This window comes from Octopus bimaculoides, chromosome 29 (assembly GCF_046866305.1).
Source record: "Octopus bimaculoides isolate indiv1 chromosome 29, ASM4686630v1, whole genome shotgun sequence".
Lineage (NCBI taxonomy): Eukaryota > Metazoa > Mollusca > Cephalopoda > Octopoda > Octopodidae > Octopus > Octopus bimaculoides.
The window spans coordinates 8,736,510-8,755,625 of NC_142956.1; the positions used below are offsets into that span (position 1 = coordinate 8,736,510).

Consider the following 19,116-nt stretch of genomic DNA (forward strand, 5'->3'; position numbering starts at 1 on the left):
TCAAGGATCGAAACCGGTACTGAAATGTTTTTTATAAAAGTATTTTAGCATCTTCTACCTTGACTTGTTTTTCCATATCTATCTATCTATCTATCTATCTATCTATCTATGTATATATGTATATATATATATATATATATATATATATATATATATATCAGTGGCGTGCACTCTCAGACATGCAAGCTATGCGCTGCATGCTCTGTTATATCATCGGAAAATTAGATAAAATAGTTACTTTCTTGCAAAAAAAAATCTGTCCAGTTTTCGAAATATTCTGTCTCCCCTTCCCCTCTCTCAGTGACTAGTAAAAGCTTTGAGAAGGCATGCATTGAGAATCCAGCATATAGACACTCCCTATCTATGTTAGTTTGTCCTTCCTTCCTTCCCCTCTCTCTCTCTCTCTCTTAATGACCTGTCAAAAGATATGCTAAGACCGATAGCATATATATTTTGTACCCCTTCCTCTCTCTGTCAGTGATTCCACAAATTTATCATAGGAAGTAATGCTTTCTGATAATAGCATGACCCCACCTCTCTATCTCTTTGTTATCTGGTTCTACTTTTTGACCGGAACTAGAGCAGTTCTCAAGAACTGCTATAATTAGCCATAATTCTTGGAACAGCCTGGCGGTAAGTTTTAATTTTTTATCCAAAACATCTGTTTGCACTATTATATTTTTGGAGTGTTCTGAAAACAAAAATATTTAATTTGACTAATGTCATTTTTCCGTTTTTTTAAAAAAAAATTTACTTACAATTTACGCAGATGCTTACACGTGTGTTACTTTTTTCCAAATGAGTGAAATGTGTGTTATAAACGATATTTTGAGAAATAGTTTTTTGAAAAGAGACTTCGATGGAAAACAATTAATTATAAACAGTGGGTGAGCAAAGAACTCGTATATTTAATCAGTAAATATGACAAAAAATGGAAAGTCATCTGGATACAGCTTCTATCTTCAATGGTCTGTCAAACCAGTGATTTCTTATTTTTGTTAGAAGTGTTCAGTGACATTTTTTCTTTTACTGACGTCTTATTTAATATCCAGAGTAAAAGTCATGACATAGTGTATTGTAAAGAGCAAATAGATAAAACTAGAACTGTACTCGAAAACAAACTTGATAATTTTTCAATCTTTTATGATATGTTAGGGGAAAAATATGGAGTCGGTGCAGGAATCGGAATTCAGAGATCCAAAAATATATCTATTGAGCCTCAACGACATTATTAGAATGCATTGTAACAAAATTATCAGTACAGTAGTTGACCAAATAAAAGCACGATATTCATCCTTAGAAGAGTTTAAATTCATGGAACTTTTGAATTTCAACAAAGTTGATGAATATTGCAAACAATTTCCTGTGGACTCTATACATTCTTTAAAAATCACTTATGGCAGATTTTTTGATGTAATTCGATTACAAAGTGAGCTCAATGTGACGTATTCAATGAAAGATTTTAAAAAGCGAAGTTAAGTCATTTAATGAGTTACATTTACAGCAGTGACCTTGTTGAAGCTATGCCAAGAACTCTTCAATCTGTGAAAGTTGATTTTGACAATTCCGTCTACCACTGCTTCTGTAGAGCGATCCTTTGCTGCATTGAGTAGAATCAAAACATACCAAAGAAATGCGACAGGAGAAAGAAGATTGTCTGGGTTAGCACTAATGTCAATTGAAAAAGATTTATTACAACAATTGATGAAAAGAGAAGATTTCTATGAAAAGGTGATAGATATATTTGCCCAGGAAGATCGAAGAATTGAATTAATTTATAAATGAAGTAAATAACATTTTAGAACCTTAAAAAAAAATTAATATATTAAAGGGCATATATTACAGGTTTTGGTTAGTGTTTGTTATAATGTAAGGTTCGACCATCTTACATCAGTATTGTTTGGCAGGAGAAATGGTTCGACTTCTTCGTCACGCCTAACCTACATAGGTTTTCTTTTCTGTGCTGCTGGGTGTAGTCTATTTACGGCCGTAAATGTCTTGTTTCAATCTCAGAGATGTTGACTTCTGCCACAACAGTTTTGGGGGGCTTTTTATAATGTTGAATTTTCACTGTCTTTCATTGTGTGTGTATTCATGTATATGAGTGTATTTTCAATGTGTGTGCGTGAGACGTAGTCTTTTAATATACGGAGTTCAGTAAGTCTCAGAACAGTCTGCTTGAGTATCGATAATTTTCCCAGAATTGACAAGTAGCATGATAAAACACCTGACTTGTCTTCCAGGGCGTAACGATCTTAAAGCATGGCCATATAATGTAACTAAATGTGTTCTCTTAATTAAATCATTTCAATTTGATTCAGCTCAACCAATAGGTATAGGGGCTAATGCAGAATCGCACCCCTTTGAAAAACGAATTTTGTGAAAAATTTTTTTCGGATTCCTACCTTTAACAAAGATTCCGAATATGCAAAAATATTAACAGAATCCAATTTCATCTTTATTACATTTCACTTATGATTTTTAGACTTTTTAAGGGAGAGTGAGGATGGGAAAGTACTGACGTTTCGAAGAGAGAGAAAAATACAAACAATACACTTATTTCAGGCTCATCTCTACAGAGCCATTTTTTATTCCCTGCTTATTCTAGGTCATACGGGGGTGATTGCATATTCAGAATCTCCCATATGTAAATTGTAGGAATACGAAAATTTATTTACTGAAAAATTGCCGTGGGGGGGGGGGGGGGGAAGAGATTCATTGCATGTCCAACCCCGGAAGTCACCGCACGCCACTGATATATATATATATGTATATACAGGGGTTGGACAAAATAATGGAAACACCTTAAAATTTCCAACAAATTTATTTTAATATGGGATAGGACCACCTTTGGCAGTAATTACAGCTTGAATTCTACGAGGTATGGACTTGTACAAAATTTGAATTGTTTCCAAAGGAATTTTTGTCCGTTCTTCAGCTAAAACAGTCTCCAGTTCTTGTAGTGATGATGGTGGAAGATATCGACTCCTTACTTGTTTTTCTAAAATGCACGATAAATGTTCAATAATATTGAGATCTGGGGACTATGATGGCCAGATAAGATGTTCAGCTTCACTAGAATGTTCCTCGTGCCATTCAGTAACAAATATAACTGTGTGAATTGGTGCATTATCATCCTGAAAGATTGCGTTTCCCTCCGGAAACAGTTCCGCAACTATAGGATGAATTTGATCAGATAAAATGCTTAAATAATCTTGACTATTAATTCTGCCATGAAGGGAAACCATTGGGCTGGCAGATTTCCAGGATATAGCCCCCCCCCCCCTGATCATTACAGATCCTCCTCCATGTTTAACAGTTGGGAGAAGGTAGTCTGGGTCAAATGCTTCTTTTGGCTGTCTCCACACATATACTCGGCTGGTGGTCAGAAATAAGGTAAAGGATGACTCGTCTGAGAAAATAACATTCTTCCACTGCTCTAGGGACCAATTCTGTAGGTTTTTACTTCACTCTAAACACTTTCCAACATTTGTTTTTGAAAGTAGTGGTTTTCTGATTGCAGCCCTCCTGTGAAATCCGGCTTTGTGCAGCTCCTGGCGAACAGTTTTTGTAGAAACTGGATTCTCAAGGTGATCATTAAGCTCTGCAGTAATTTTGGGGGCTGTACTTTTGTTATCCTTTCTAACAATTCGTGTAAGAGTCTGATGGTCCCTTCTGAAAGTTTTGGTTTTCTTCTGGAGATTTGTTTTGATGAGGAGGTTCTTCCCTCTTTCTCAAAGGCTGTCATTACTTTCGAGACAGTACTTCTTGATACACCAAACATTTCGGCTGTTATCGTTACGCTAGCGCCTGCCATACGAGCACCAACAATTTGACCTCTTTGAAAGTTCAATAGATCTGTCATTTTAATGAATTTTAATTACCTTTTTCTGATGATATCTGAGATGAAACAGCAATTTTAGCAAAACATATTAAGCAACACTAATAATAAATCAAAAAACATAAAAATAAACAAGCTTTTGATGGTTTTATAGATATTTCAAAATTATGATGCTATGATACTAGGTGTTTCCATTATTTTGTCCAACCCCTGTATATATATCCAAGAGTTAAGGAATCGAGTAGACAGAATCCAGGCTACATATGTTTCATAATGAGTGTAACCTTGGATGTGGTAAATATCCAAGTAAGGTGTATACCACACACTATTCTTCAGGCCTCTCTCTAAATCAGTCTATCTCTCTCTCTACTTCCATCTATCCTAGATTCCTTCAGGACCCAGCTATATAAATAAGAAGTCCCTTCTAATTGTCTCACAATCTATTCTACTGACATAACTACGACGAGGTTTCTCCAAAATATGAACAGCTAAGATAGATTTTATTTGTTCTACTCCCTCAACATTTTCTCAAACTTTTTTGCGTCCCCCCCCCCCGTCCATTCTTCATTATCTATCTGTTTCTCTCCATGTAAATCAATTGAACTCTGTTTTTGTCTTAAATTCATACTTATTCATTTTCTTTACTTTATTCAAATTTTATCGCTCCTTCCTTTAAAATTATGATTTAAGCTTAGCCATCTTTCCTTTGTACAATTTCGTCCTAAATTCATGCTATTTATTTTATTCGCTTTACTTAAGTTTTATCGCTCCTTTAAAATTACGATTTAAGCGTTGCTGTCTCTCAAATATGTTTAAGCATTTAGAACCTACGATTAAGAAGTCTCTCTGCTGGCTGGTGGTACACAAGCCCTCCCACCCCTCCACCGGAAGTTCATATCCTCTGTCATCCTCGGCTGTCTCCTGGAACCCGTCTAGTGGCCTCACACCATCCCCTCCCCTAACTTTGGGTAGCGCATAAAGATTGTGTAATGTTTGCAGGTTGTAGGTACTGTTTTGCTTATGAATTCTGCCAATTGCAAGCTTTCTTTTCAGGTACACAACACTGCTTTCCCCTTCCCAGTCCACAGGCCCACACCCCCAACACCCACACTGTTAGGATTGGCACTCTCAATGTCAGCACATGGAAACTACCTTTCAGTGTGCTGACATTGAGAGTCTGGTGAAATTGTTGAGATGCTTGAACGGAGACGCGTAGATCTGTGCTGCATCCAAGAAGTAAGATGGAGAGGAGGTTCTGCGAGGTTCCTCACAGGCAAAGAACACAGGTACAAGATTTTCTGGGCAGGGAACACTGACGGGGTCGGGGGCGTAGGAATACTTCTAGCAGAGAAATGGGTGGATAAGGTAATCGAGGTCGTTAGAGTAAGTGACAGAGTACTTAAGATCAGACTAGTGCATCATAGATTAGCTACTGTCATCTCAGCCTATGCACCTCAACCGGGGCTACCAGATGGTCTGAAAGACCAATCCTATGACACCCTCTTGCAAACTACCTCGTCGACGAGTGACAGGGACCTTCTCTTTGTGGCTGGAGACTTCAACGGTCATGTCGGACGTCGTGCTGGAGGCTTCCATGGCATACATGGAGGCTATGGCTTTGGTTCCCGCAACGAGGAGGGAACCAGACTGCTGGAGTTCTGTGATGCAACCGATCTTATGGTCTGCAATACCAACTTCAGGAAACCTGCCTGTCACCTAGTCGCCTACCGATCCGGCAGACACTCTAACCAAATCGACTACATCCTCGCCAGAAATAGGGTAAGAGGGCAGCTTATAAATGCCAAAACCTTCCCTGGCGAAGAATGTACCCCACAACATAAATTAGTAGTTAGCGACTTCGGGATCAAGGCAAAATGGGTGCCCAGAAGTAGACCGGCTTGGAGGAGAAGGGTGTGGAAGCTTAAAGACCCTGCAAATGGACGGAGACTTAGAGACATGTTACTCGAAGCATTTGACGAAATAGAAGGGGATATAGCATCATACAACGTGGAAGACAATTGGAGATTTCTGCGGGACAACCTGCTGAGAGCCACCGACCAGATCTGTGGCTGGTGTAAAGTCCCCTCTCGACCCAGAGTAACGTGGTGGTGGAACAAGGAGGTAGACAGGGCTATTAGACAAAAGAAACAGGCTTGGAAGGACTAGAAGAACGGTGGTAGCAGGGAATTGTACTAATCTGCCAGAAGGGAAGCTAGGAGACAGGTTTATTTAGCCAAAGGGGAAGCAGATGAGAAAAAATTTGCCAATGTTCTGCACCATGAGAACCAAAGACTTGAGGCATTTCGTGTTGCAAGACAGTGTAGGAGAGAGAATAGTGATGTCGTAGGAGAGAAATGTGTTTGCATGGATGATGGTACGCTTGCACTAAATGAGGCTGCAAAGAAAGAGGTCTGGAGATGCCACTACGATAGATTGCTCAATAAAGAGAATGAATGGGAGAAAGAAAGTCTGCCGTATGTCGACCCAACAGAGGGATCAGCTATCCGAGTTGACAGTACCATGGTAGATAAAGCAATAAGAGTTTGAAGACAGGGAAAGCCCCCGGCCCATCAGGAATCACTGCAGAGATGCTCAAAATATCTGGCAGTGTTGGCTATAGCCTAGTCAACCGTATTACGAACCAGGTGATACACAAAGGAGTCATACCCAATGACTGGTGTAGCAGCACCATAGTCAACTGCTACAAAGGTAAAGGTGATACTTTAGATACAAATAATTACAGAGGTATCAAGCTGTTAGATCAGGTAATGAAAATCACGGAGAGGGACATAGCCCAACTAATTAGGGAGCGAATCAATTTAGATGAGATGCAGTTTGGGTTCGTGCCAGGTAAAAGCACCACTGATGCCATATTTCTGGTAAGACAGCTGCAGGAGAAATACCTAGCCAAGGATAAACCTCTGTACCTGGCTTTCGTTGACATGGAGAAAGCCTTTGACAGGGTCCCCTGATCCCTTATCTGATGGTCAATGAGGAAACTTGGGATAGAAGAATGGTTAGTGAGAGCTGTGCGAGCCATGTACAGAGATGCTGTCAGTAAGGTGAGGGTTGGAAATGAGTACAGTAATGAATTCCGGGTAGAGGTAGGGGTCCAGCAAGGTTCTGTCCTCAGCCCCCTCCTATTTATCATAGTCCTCCAGGCAATCACAGAGGAATTCAAGACAGGTTGCCCCTGGGAGCTCCTCTATGCTGATGACCTTGCTCTAATTGCGGAGTCACTATCAGAACTAGAGGAGAAGTTTCAGGGGTGGAAGCAAGGACTAGAATCGAAGGGCCTTAGAGTCAACCGAGCTAAAACCAAAGTCCTAATAAGTAGGAAGGTAGATAAAACACAAACCCCTTCAGGTAGATGGCCCTGCTCAATCTGTAGAAAAGGTGTAAGTAGAAACTCTATAAGATAAACCCAGTGCAAGCTATGGACACATAAGAGGTGCAGCAATATCAAAGGCAGGTTAACTAGGAATTTAGTTTTTGTATGTGGCAGATGTTCAGGTGCAATAAACACTGTAAACAAACAGGAAATAATTTCTGTCTCATTCCAGGGAGAAAAACTAGAAGTAGTTGATAGCTTCCGCTATCTGGGTGACCAAGTTAGTAGTGGGGGTGGGTGCGCTGAAAGTGTAGCTGCTAGAATAAGAATAGCCTGGGCAAGGTTCAGAGAGCTCTTACCTCTGCTGGCGACAAAGGGACTCTCACTCAGAGTAAAAAGCAGACTGTATGACGCATGTGTACGAACAGTCATGCTACATGGCAGTGAAACATGGACTATGACTGCTGAGGACATGCGTAAGCTCGCAAGGAATGAAGCCAGTATGCTCCGCTGGATGTGTAATGTCAGTGTGCATACCCGACAGAGTGTAAGCATCTTGAGAGAAAAGCTGAACATAAGAAGCATCAGTTGTGGTGTGCAAGAGAGACGATTGCGCTGGTATGGACATGTGGTGAGAATGGAGGAGGATAGCTGCGTGAAAAAGTGCCAAACCCTAACAGTTGAGGGAACCCGTGGAAGAGGTAGGCCCAGGAAGACCTGGGCTGAGGTGGTGAGGCAAGACCTTCGAACATTGGGCCTCACCGAGGCGATGACTTCCGACGGAGACCTTTGGAAATATGCTGTGAGTGAGAAGACCCGGCAAGCCAAGTGAGACCTAAATCCAAGGCCTCTGCCAGGGGTGTAGCCAGCCCACTTATGCGTACCTTTCTTTCATTGGACACTAAACTCCGCTTGCGAAGACTTTTTGAGGCAAGTGAAATCGAAATTGAACTAAATTCGACTACTGGCACCCATGCCAATGTCGTCTCCTTCATTGGACACGAAACTCAGCTTGTGAAGACTTATTGAGGCAAGCGAAAGTGAAATCGGGATGGCACCTGTGCCCAGCGTCGCCTTTCTGGCACTTGTGCCCGTGACGTGTAAGGATTTTCGAGCGAGATCGTTGCCAGTGCCCCTAGACTGGCTCTTGTGCAGGTGGCACATAAAATACACCATTTTGAGCGTGGCTGTTGCCAGTACCGCCTGACTGGACTTCGTGCGGGTGACACGTAAAAGCACCCACTACACTCTCTGAGTGGTTGGCGTTAGGAAGGGCATCCAGCTGTAGAAACTCTGCCAAATCAGATTGGAGCCTGGTGTAGCCATCTGGTTTCACCAGTCCTCAGTCAAATCGTCCAACCCATGCTAGCATGGAAAGCGGACGTTAAACGATGATGATGATGATGATATATATATATATATATATATATATATATATATATATATATATATATATAGATAGATAGATAGATAGATAGATAGATAGATAGATAGATAGATAGATAGATAGATAGATAGATAGATATGTATATATATACATATATATATATATACATACATACACACACACGCGTGAGGGATATTCAATAAAGGTTTCCCCTGACCCACTTTCCAAGGACTGGGATAAGTGAAACTTGGCATAGTTATTAGTCCTTCTCTACATAGCCACCACCAATGGTGACACACTTCTCCCATCCTTTTATGCAGATGTGAAGCCCTCATCTGTAGAAGTTGGTTGGTTGTATCTGGAGCCAAGACTTTACCTCAGAAATAAGTTCATCCTCATCTGAAAAGTGCTTCCCCTTCAAAAAAGATTCACGGTTGGAAGAGGTTGAAAGTCAGACAGTGTGGGGTCACAAGAGTAAGGGGGATGGGGAAGGATTTCATAGCTGCAAGAGTATGCTTTCATCTGGGCAACATGAACATTGTGAACTGGGGCGTTGTCTTGGAGGAGGTGGAGTCATTTGGTCAGCATGTCACACCTCTCTGCTTTGATAGTGTCCTGTAATTTCTGCAGCAGACAAGCATAATATCCCCTATTAATTGCGGTGCCCTTTGTCATCACTACTCCACGCTGGTCCCAAAAGACTGTGAGCATTACCTTGCCTGCTGAGGGCTGGACACAAGCCTTCTTTGGTGGTGGTGAGTTATCATGCTTCCATTCTTTTGACTGGACTTTAGTCTCAGGATCATAGTGATGGACCCATGTTTCTTCCTGTGTGACAAGTGTGCTGAAAATGTCCTCCTCATTTTCTTGGCACATTGCCAAAAGAGCCTTGGAGCAACTGACTCATTCCTGCTTCTGAAAAAGTGTGAGCATCTGGGGGAATCCATCGTGCAGACAACTTCCACATGTGCAAATGGTCATGGAGGATTTTTTTTTCCATGGACCCTACATGTATCTTCATTTCTTGGGCTAGTTGCTGAATAGTTATGCAGTGATTCTCCAAAATGGTGGCTGCCACTTCATGGATGGTGTCGTCATCAATGGTGGAATGTGGTCGTCCAGGAATAGGAGCAGTTTTCACCAATGTCTGACCACATTTGAACTGGCAATGCCGGTGCTTGACTACATCGTATGATGGTGCATCGTCACCACAAACTTCTTTCATCTCATCAAAAGTCTCTTTTGGTGTGCGACCTTCCAAGTATAAAGAACCTGATCCCTGATCTGCATTCAACTGCCTCCATTATAACAGCTTAGTCCACTTCAGCAGCCATAAAAGGCAAACAGATACTAGTGGAAAGCTGCAATTTACAATGTCACATGTAAAGACATGTGTGATTATACCTGTACAAGTTCCGTTTCCTGCAATAACCATAAGTGAATCAGGGGAAACCTTTAATGAACACACCTTATGTGTGTGTGTGTGTGTATAATATATATATGGATATATATATATATATATATATCATCATCATTGTTTAACATCCGCTTTCCATGCTGGCATGGGTTGGACGGTTTGACTGGGGACTGGTGAGCCAGATAGCTGCACCAGGTTCCAATCTGATCTGGCAGAGTTTCTACAGCTGGATGCCCTTCCTAATGCCAACCACTCAGAGAGTGTAGTGGGTGCTTTTACGTGCCACTGGCACGAGGGCCAGTCAGGCGGTACTGGCAACGGCCATGCTCAAATGGTGTTTTACGTGTCACCTGCACAGGAGCCAGTCCAGCGGCACTGGCAACGCCCTCGCTTGAATGTTGTTTTCCACGTACCACGGCACAAGTGCCAATAAGTTGACGCTGGTAATGATCACGCTTGAATGGTGCTTTTTACATGCCACCGGCAGGAGGCCAGTCAGCGGCCCTGGCAACGATCACGCTTGGATGGTGCTCTTAGCGCTCCACTAGCACGGATGCCAGTCATGCGGTACTGTCATCCAATTTGATTCTGATTTCACTTGCCTCAACAGGTCTTCACAAGCAGAGTTTAGTGTCCAATTAAAGAAAGGTACGCCTAAGTGGGCTGGTTACACCACTGGCATAGGCCACAGGTTATGATCTTGGCTTGCTGGGTCTTCTCAAGCACAGCATATTTCCAAAGGACTTGGTCACTTGTCATTGCCTCGGTGAGGCCTAATGTTTGAAGGTCGTGCTTCATCACCTCATCCCAGGTCTTCCTGGGTCTACCTCTTCTGCAGTTTCCCTCAACTGCTAGGGTGTGGCACTTTTTCACACAGCTATCCTCATCCATTCATACCACATGACCATACCACCACATCTGATGCTTCTTAGGTCCAACTTTTCTCTATATATTATTCATATAAATATAGTGTATATTTAAACACATCAGAGGTATCTATCATAGGATTCCTGTTTAAATGTCCACTGTATTTATGTGTGTGCATGTGTGTCTTTTATTTTTATCTTTTACTTTTTTCAATTATTAGACTGTGGTCATGTTGGGGTACCACCTCGAAGAAATTTTAGTCAAATGAATTGGCCCCAGTACTTTTTTTGAGTCTGGTGCTTATGCTATCACTTGCTTTTGCTGAACCACTAAGTTACAGGAATGTAAACACACTAACACCAGTTATCAGGCAGTGGTGGGAGACAGATACAGAGACACACATACACATATATATGATGGGCTTCTTTCAGTTTCTGTTCACCAAATCCATTCACAAGGCTTTGGCTGGTTTGAGGCTATAGTAGAAGACGTTTGTCTAAAATGCCACACAGTGGGACTGAACCTGGAACCATGTGGTTGGGAAGCAAGCCTCTTATCACACAGCCATGTCTGCACCTACACACACACACACATATAGAGTATATAGATCCAATATAGATAGAATCATTAACAAAAATGTACTCCATCCACTGAGAGATAAATATCAATTTAAATACACAACCAAAAGAGCTACTCATAGTTTCAGATGCCTTCTATATAAAAGCATTCGATTAGTATCTGTTTTAGTTCTCTGTCAAGAACACTTTTATGACTTTTCTCATGATTTTAGTAATTGCTGCATTTGTTGCTGTAATATTATTTGTTGTTGTTGTTCTTGCAGTTGTATCTGCTGTTGTTGTGTGTTAAATTGATTTGTGTGTGTGTTTGTATATGTTCCTCACCATTGTTTACAACTTCTTTCGGTTTCTTCACATCCCTGTAGCTTAGTGGTCCGGCAAAAGGAGACTTGGCTTTAAAAAATTAGTACTGGGATTGATTTGTTCAACTAAACCCTTTGAGGTGGTGCCTCAACATGGCCACAGTCCAATGTCTGAAACAAGTAAACAAGAGATAAAAAGTGTGTGTGTGTGCAGTTAGCTGGCTGTCTGACTCAGTTACAAACATAACAACTTTTATCGTTTCCTCCTCAACCTAGATAACAAACTAACCATGATATTCAGTTTACATTCCTCTTTTTTTTTTATGACAACTGTAGCATAGAATTTTATCAACAATGACTTTACCCTCACCTCTCACTATATGTGTGTGTGTGTGTGCATTTCTGTGGTTTGAAGATCAACAGGAGGCACAGACGTGGCACACGCATGGCATAGATACAGGCATGACTGTGTGATAAGAAGCTCGCTTCCCACCATATGGTTCTGGGCTCAATCCCACTGTGTAGAACCTTGGGCAAGTGTCTTGTACTATAGCCTCAGGCTGACCAAATTCTTGTGAGTGGATTTGGTAGACGGAAACTGAAAGCAGCCCCTTGAGTATATGTATATGTGTGTGTGTACATATATATATACATATATATATATATATACATACATATATACTAGCAGAGATACCCGGCGTTGCCTGTGTTACATGCAATTGAAGAATGAGACTTTTCTGTTATATTTTCTGTAAGGAACTGGAATACATATGATTCGAATTTCATCAAAATTGCATATGAGGGTTCTTTCCTTCTTTACACACCCTAAAAAAATTCTAATCATGACATATGTATCCCATACTATTGATCTTTATGCGCATATTCCACAATTCCAGTCTTCTGGAACCTGTAAAAAGGATTTTGCTCCTGAAAAATGGAGCTCATGGAGCTGTAAAATGTGGGAATGAAGGCCCCTATTGGGGGTGGGTGTGATGTCAACCAGAGAAGTTGAATTGTTGGGAATGTTTTTAACTTGGGTCTTATAGTATGCCTGTATATATGAGAGTATAGTTTCACTTTAATAGTTTCAGTATGAAATTGAAACTATTAAAGTGAAAGTATCTGACATTACAATAGCGACATGTTATTGTTTCGCTTTTGACACGTAATATTGACATGAAAATGGCAACAGCTGTGAAAGGCACGGTGAGAGAAATGGTAATTGGAAAGGAGAAAGTGGTAATGAAATGCGTTGGGAAAGTTATCGTTTGTGTGGACATGAATTTTGAGTGTTGTCTGTGAATGCATGCCGTATAGATTGGATAGGGAAAGGGTTAATGAAAGAGTAATTGGATGAATTGATTAGGTTTGTTTATTTGTACTGGTGGTGTCGAAGCTGCTGTTGATGCTGCATGTGAGTGTAGGAATGGTTATAGGTAAGTTAGTCGGTGTGCAGGTCCACATGTAGGAAGAAGGAAAAAAGTATCGTTAAATTTGTATGTGTGCAGTGGTACGCATTTCAGTAAGAAGTGAAAGAAGTGGGAGTGTTATCGCTCCGTATGAAGTACCCTGTTAACCTATTGTTAATGAAAGAAATGGAAAAGAATAGAAAATGTAAGAAATGAAGTGAATAAATGCAAAAGATTGCTTGAGACCTGCATTAGGGAAGAAGTATGGAATTATTTGGAAAGAAATGAAAATGTGGAAAGTAGGAGTCGTGACAGGGAATAGAAAAAGGAAGGTATTATTGTAGCATAATTTGAATGTCTGTGATGGAAGACATATAAATGGGCTGCAAAAGAAAGAAAGAGAATAGTTGGGAGTTGATATGCAGGTGTAGTTTGAGACATTAACGAAATTGTTTTGTATTTGTTAAACGTTGTGCTACCACTGAACAGGTATTTGCGAGAAGCCGTTATGCGGTCGCACGCGTATCAGTAAGAAGTGGAGAAAGTGGGATTGTTTTCGGTCGTAATCAAGTACCCTGTTCCCCTATTGTAAATAAAAGAAATTGAAAAGAGATGAAAATGTCAGAAATTGAGTGAAGTGAAGCAAAAGCTTGCTCGGCGTCCGCATTATGGAAAATTATGGAATTAATTTGAAAGAAGTGAAAAGGTAAAAATCAGGAGTATGGACACTGAATGGAAAAGGAACGGTATTATTGTATCAGAATTGGAAAGTCAACGATGGAAAACATATGAATGCAGTGGAAAAGAAAGAAAGAAAAGTGTTGGGAGTTGATATGCAGGTATACTTGTAGACATGAACAGATTTTGTATGTATTTGTGAGCCATGGTGCTAGCAGAGAACAGGTATTTATAAAAAGCCATTATGTGGTAGCAACGTGTGTTAGAAATAGCAGTGAAATGTTAAATATTGATGCAATTTAGAAATGAAAAAGGTTACGTACCGAATTCAGCAGAATAAATGAATGTGCTTTAGTTGGTCAATATTGCTTTGATAGAGCAATATTGTGAAGAGAAGATGATAGAAATTGTAAGAGGAGAGGAGACAGTGATTATGAATTTCGTTCCCAATGTTATTTGCCTGGAAATGAATTCTGTCGTATATATAAGAACGCAGCCAGCTAGAAGGATGAAGATATCAGTGGTACTATAGTGGCATGGGGTCGTCTTAAGTCTCTGTATGCTAGGAAGGTTAGAGGTGAAGTGGATGACAATAGATTTCACTTGAGAAGGTAGTATCTGGTTAATATCTGTTACCATGTTCCATTGTCCCATAATGGGAAGTAAGTTTTATTTTACTGTGGTGGTAAGGAAATGAGAATGAGATGTAAGGGGACAATATTTTTGAGATAGTGGTTAATTGGTGCTATAGTTGTGTGGGGTCGTTATAACTGTGGGCACGGGTAGGAAGGTTACAGTTGAAGTGGATGACAATATATTTCACTTGACAAGGTAGCATGTGGTTAATATCTGTCATCATCTTCCATTGTCCTGTAGTGAGAATTAAGTTTTTTTTCCCTGTGGTGGGAATGAAATGAGAATGAGATGTAATGGGATAGTGTTTTTGAAATTACGGTTCAATAGTTTTATAGTCGTGTTGGGTCGTTTGAAGTCTAGGTACGCTAGGAAGGTTAGGAGCTCCTTCACAAATCATATAGGTGCATAAGATCAGTTTTCTGGTTTTTGTGGTGTATATATTCTGCCCTGGATGTGATGCCAGTCCATCACAGGATTGTTCATTTTTACCAGCTTGGTGGACTGGTGCAACCTGTACCTGGACTTTGAAGACCAAACTACGAACTACTGACAACATCACACCATTACTATTTATATGTAATGGTCCCGTCTATTCTCATCAGAGGATATCACCACAACATCTCACCTTTTGAGATTTTGAATTCCGAAGGAATAAAATTTTTTTTATTTATTATTATTATTTTTTAGTATCTTTTTTGCTTGGCCCTTATCTCAAGGTGTTCAGTCGGTTTCCGTTTTCTCCTGCTGGTTCTATGGGACTCCATTACTTTCGGTACTGGGACATCAAATACATCAAACAATACTTCCATAGCAATTCCTCTCCACTCTTCAGCATGTCTTTTCTTTTTTGTTGATTTATGTGTCTCTTATGTTCCCAGCATGGTCCTTTAATTTGATTACATCATACTTCCTATTGTTTTGGTTACAAGGCCATCCTCACAGCCTTCTTTACCATTTCTGTAGGTTTTGAAATGCACTTTATCTCCTACTTCGAAATATTTCGTTGCATCTTTTTTTTCTCTGGTGGTAAATTATCAAAAATCGATTTTATTCTTCTTGCGAACATCAACTCTGCAGGTGACTTTCCCGAATTTGTACTTGGATTGGAGGTTACTTTATATACCCTTAAGAATTTTGTTAGTGCTTGATTGCTACTTCATTCATTCCAAGCTTTTCTTAACACTCTTTTGAATGTGTCCACACATCTTTCTACCTGCCCATTTGACCTTGGGTGATAGGGTGGAGTGAAAATATGCTTTATTGCATGCATTTTACAGAGGTTCTTCCATTCATACCCTGAGAATTGCATTCGATTATCAGAAACTACCGTGTCTGGAGCATTGTATCGCACAAACAATTCATATAGGAACTTTACAGTTGTCTTAGCAGTTGCTTTATTGCACCTGCATACCTCTGGCCACTTTGTACAGCTGTCTACAATTGCTGTTCACCAGTCCAGCATAGTTGATATGTAACCGAGACCATGGGTTCTTAGTCTCTGGCCATGATTGGCATTTTACCAGTGGAGCTTTGGCCACAAGCGTGCAACCTTGACAAGTTCTCAGCCTGTTTTCAATATCCCGGTCCACAGTTGGCCAATAAATGCAGCTCCTCATCAAAGCTTTCATCCTCATCACTCCCAGGTGTCTGCTGTGGAATTGCTGGATTTGTACGTTTTTGTAATGTAGTCAATACTACAACTCTGTGCATATGTCAGAATACCATCGCATATTGAGAAACTATTTGAATTTGTATTTTTATTCTGCTTATTTCATTTTTGTAATATACTCATCGCCTACAGATTTCATTCTTATATCCTGTGCAGTCACTGGCAGTTCTTGGATAACATTAGTCATAATACATTTTATTTCATTTTCTGCCTTGAAGGGTCAGGCCATCAATTATTTCTCCTGAGTACTTAATGTGAGGCAAAAAGGAAGTCACATTTTTTTTCCCCTCAAAGTGAACCCGTACTCTTTAATTTTTTTGAACACAGCTTTTATATGTTCCACAGGCTGTTCACGTGAATTACTCTTAATCAATATATCGTCCAAATAAGGGATTAAAATTCACAATCAGATAACATAGTTTCCATGCTTTGCTGAAATATTGCCGGTGCAACCTTTAATCTAAATAGGAAATGGGATATATCTGTACAATCCTCTAAGTGTATTTATTGTCAGATACTTTGAGCATTTGTCATTTACTTTAATCTGTAAACAAGCGTCAGACAGATCCAATTTGGAGAAAATTTTTCCACCATTTAATTTTGTGAAAATGTCCTCTGGAGTCGGGAGTGGACAGTGGCATGTCTTTAAGCAGCCATTCAATTCTGTAGAGAAATTGGCACACAGCCTAATCTTATTATTTTTTAATGCACACCATTCATTTACAATTTCAATTGCTGTGAACAGTACTGTTTGCTGTTTTGCATGGTTTCCTGATTTTTCTCCATGTATCCACATTTATGATTGAAATATCACTACCTATATCCAACTGTAGTTTAATATTCACACCATTTATTTTGACAACTATGAATTTTCTTGTTCTTTGTGTCACATTCACTTTCTGCTGAAAGAACCTTAGAACTTTTTGTATTTGACCCTTGTAATCTTGTCCTGCAGTGTGAGCTTTTGTGACCAAGTTTCTGACAACTTTAACATTTTTAGTTTTAAAACGGACACTCCTATCTGAAGTGTAGGTCTCCACATTTGTAACATGGATTAGGGCCTGGCACTCTTTTTTGGTTGTACTTTTGTGGAATCTTTCTCTTGAATTTTTTTTCACATTGTGCTTCAGGTTTACCATTGTTTGACATTCTTCTGCAATGGTCTGGAAGGTTAAGTCTTGGTTTGCTTGCTCCATTTTTGAGAGAATCGTTGCCTGAATTTCTCTACCTTCAGTTGTCGTAAGGCCTTGTATGAAGATAAGGAATTTAAACATATCCCGAGTGAGTTCCTGAAGTTTAAACTTTTCACACATATGGTTGACTACTCCAGCATATGTAATGAAGTCATCATCATAATTTTTTGTTAAGTTCCAACATTCCATTTGAGCATTAAATAACGAATTTTTGTCACAAAAAATCTTTGACAGTAATTCAATAGCTTCTTGGAAACCAATTTCACTCGACTTTTTGGGCAACAGCGTTCATGCTCGGCTGGAGCTACCTTGCATAGTAATAGCCTTACTTTCTCCTCATCCAACCATGACTTGCAATCTTTGTTAAAAATTTCCTCACACTTTCTATAGTACGCAGGAAATGTAATACCTTCCTTCAGAGTAGAAGTGAATTCAGAAATTGAGTTTGCCACACCATCTGGTGTGAACAAACTTACCGAATTTTCAGACTTCCTTGACTGTAACTCAATTAACTGTTGTTGTAATATTTGCTTCTGAAATTCCTGTAGTTGTTCCTGTTGCTTCTCTTGAAGCTGTATTACTGCAGCTAATAGGTTCTCCATAATTTAGCAATTTGTATGATGCACAAATTGTCAAATTACTTATGTGAGCTTTGAAAAATCTTTGTTGCTACATGTTATATCCTTACGCCTCCAATATCGTAGTATGGTTGATATTGTTGATGATAGATAAAGAATACACTCTAACAGTGTTATAACAATGCAAAATAGGAACAATGGTGGTAACAAACATGTAATGAGCCAACAATCAATATTTCCAACACACTAACTTGAACTGTAAACTGTACCTGGACTTCAAAGACCAAACTACAAACTCCTGACTACATCAGATCGTTACTATTTATATGTAGTCTGTTCTCATCAGAGGGTGTCGTACTCTTGTCACAGCAATATATATCATCAGTAGTTCATTTACCCGAAAAAGAAGCATGCTCTAGAGCATCAGTGCAGTAATATATTTTTTAGGAAGTTGATGATTATAGCTTGTCCTGCTTACACATATAGGTAACTCTGATCAGACTCAAATGCCCGAAGGCACATAACCTCTCTACAACTAGAGGAAGAAGACATTATGGTCTGTTAGTTTTGTAAACAAAAAATACATCTGGAATGGCTGTGCAGGAGGTATTACATTGGTTTTGTCATGGTGATATTTGAAGATGTTGCTGCGGTTTTATTCAATGAATCGGGAATTCCAAGCTTGTAGCAGGAAACATCTTAGATGAGGGCTTTGACTAAATATTTCTTTCCTGGAGTTTAAAAAGATTCCCAGACCAATTGAGTTTTTTAGGATTCTTGCTCTTTCTGCCAAGCAAAGCTTACATCATTTGCTCCCATTTATATAAGTTTTCAATTCAATTCTGTATGGGGTTCCTTCCTTTTTTTAAGCACCATACATGGTGCTGGCCAGGGATGTGATGCTGCACCTTTCCAGTATCCTAAAAGAGGACCTGTGGTTGTTCACAAATTGCTCAAATGCCCCCCACCCCCCACCCCATTGAACCAACATATTTTCAAGGCTGTGTATTGGATGTGCTACCATCGCTGACATTTCTTTCGTTTATTCTGCACCTGTCGTTCTTGTTGCAGTCACTGCTGATGCTGTCATTCCTGGCGGTTCTGTTGTTAATGGTGTTCCCACCATTTCTAGTTGCAATGCTGGTGTTCATTGAATAGAATTGCGACAGCATCTTCAAATAACACCATGGCCAGAACTGATGTAAGGGAGATAACCCGCCCCACCTATAA

At 39.9% G+C, this 19,116-nt stretch overlaps 1 protein-coding gene across 2 annotated transcripts in view; it reads left to right on the forward strand.

Annotated features, from left to right (window-relative positions):
* Positions 1-19,116, forward strand: part of LOC106882336 (uncharacterized) — a 78,234-nt gene that overhangs the window by 10,821 nt on the left and 48,297 nt on the right. The gene's annotated exons all lie outside the window — the stretch shown is intronic.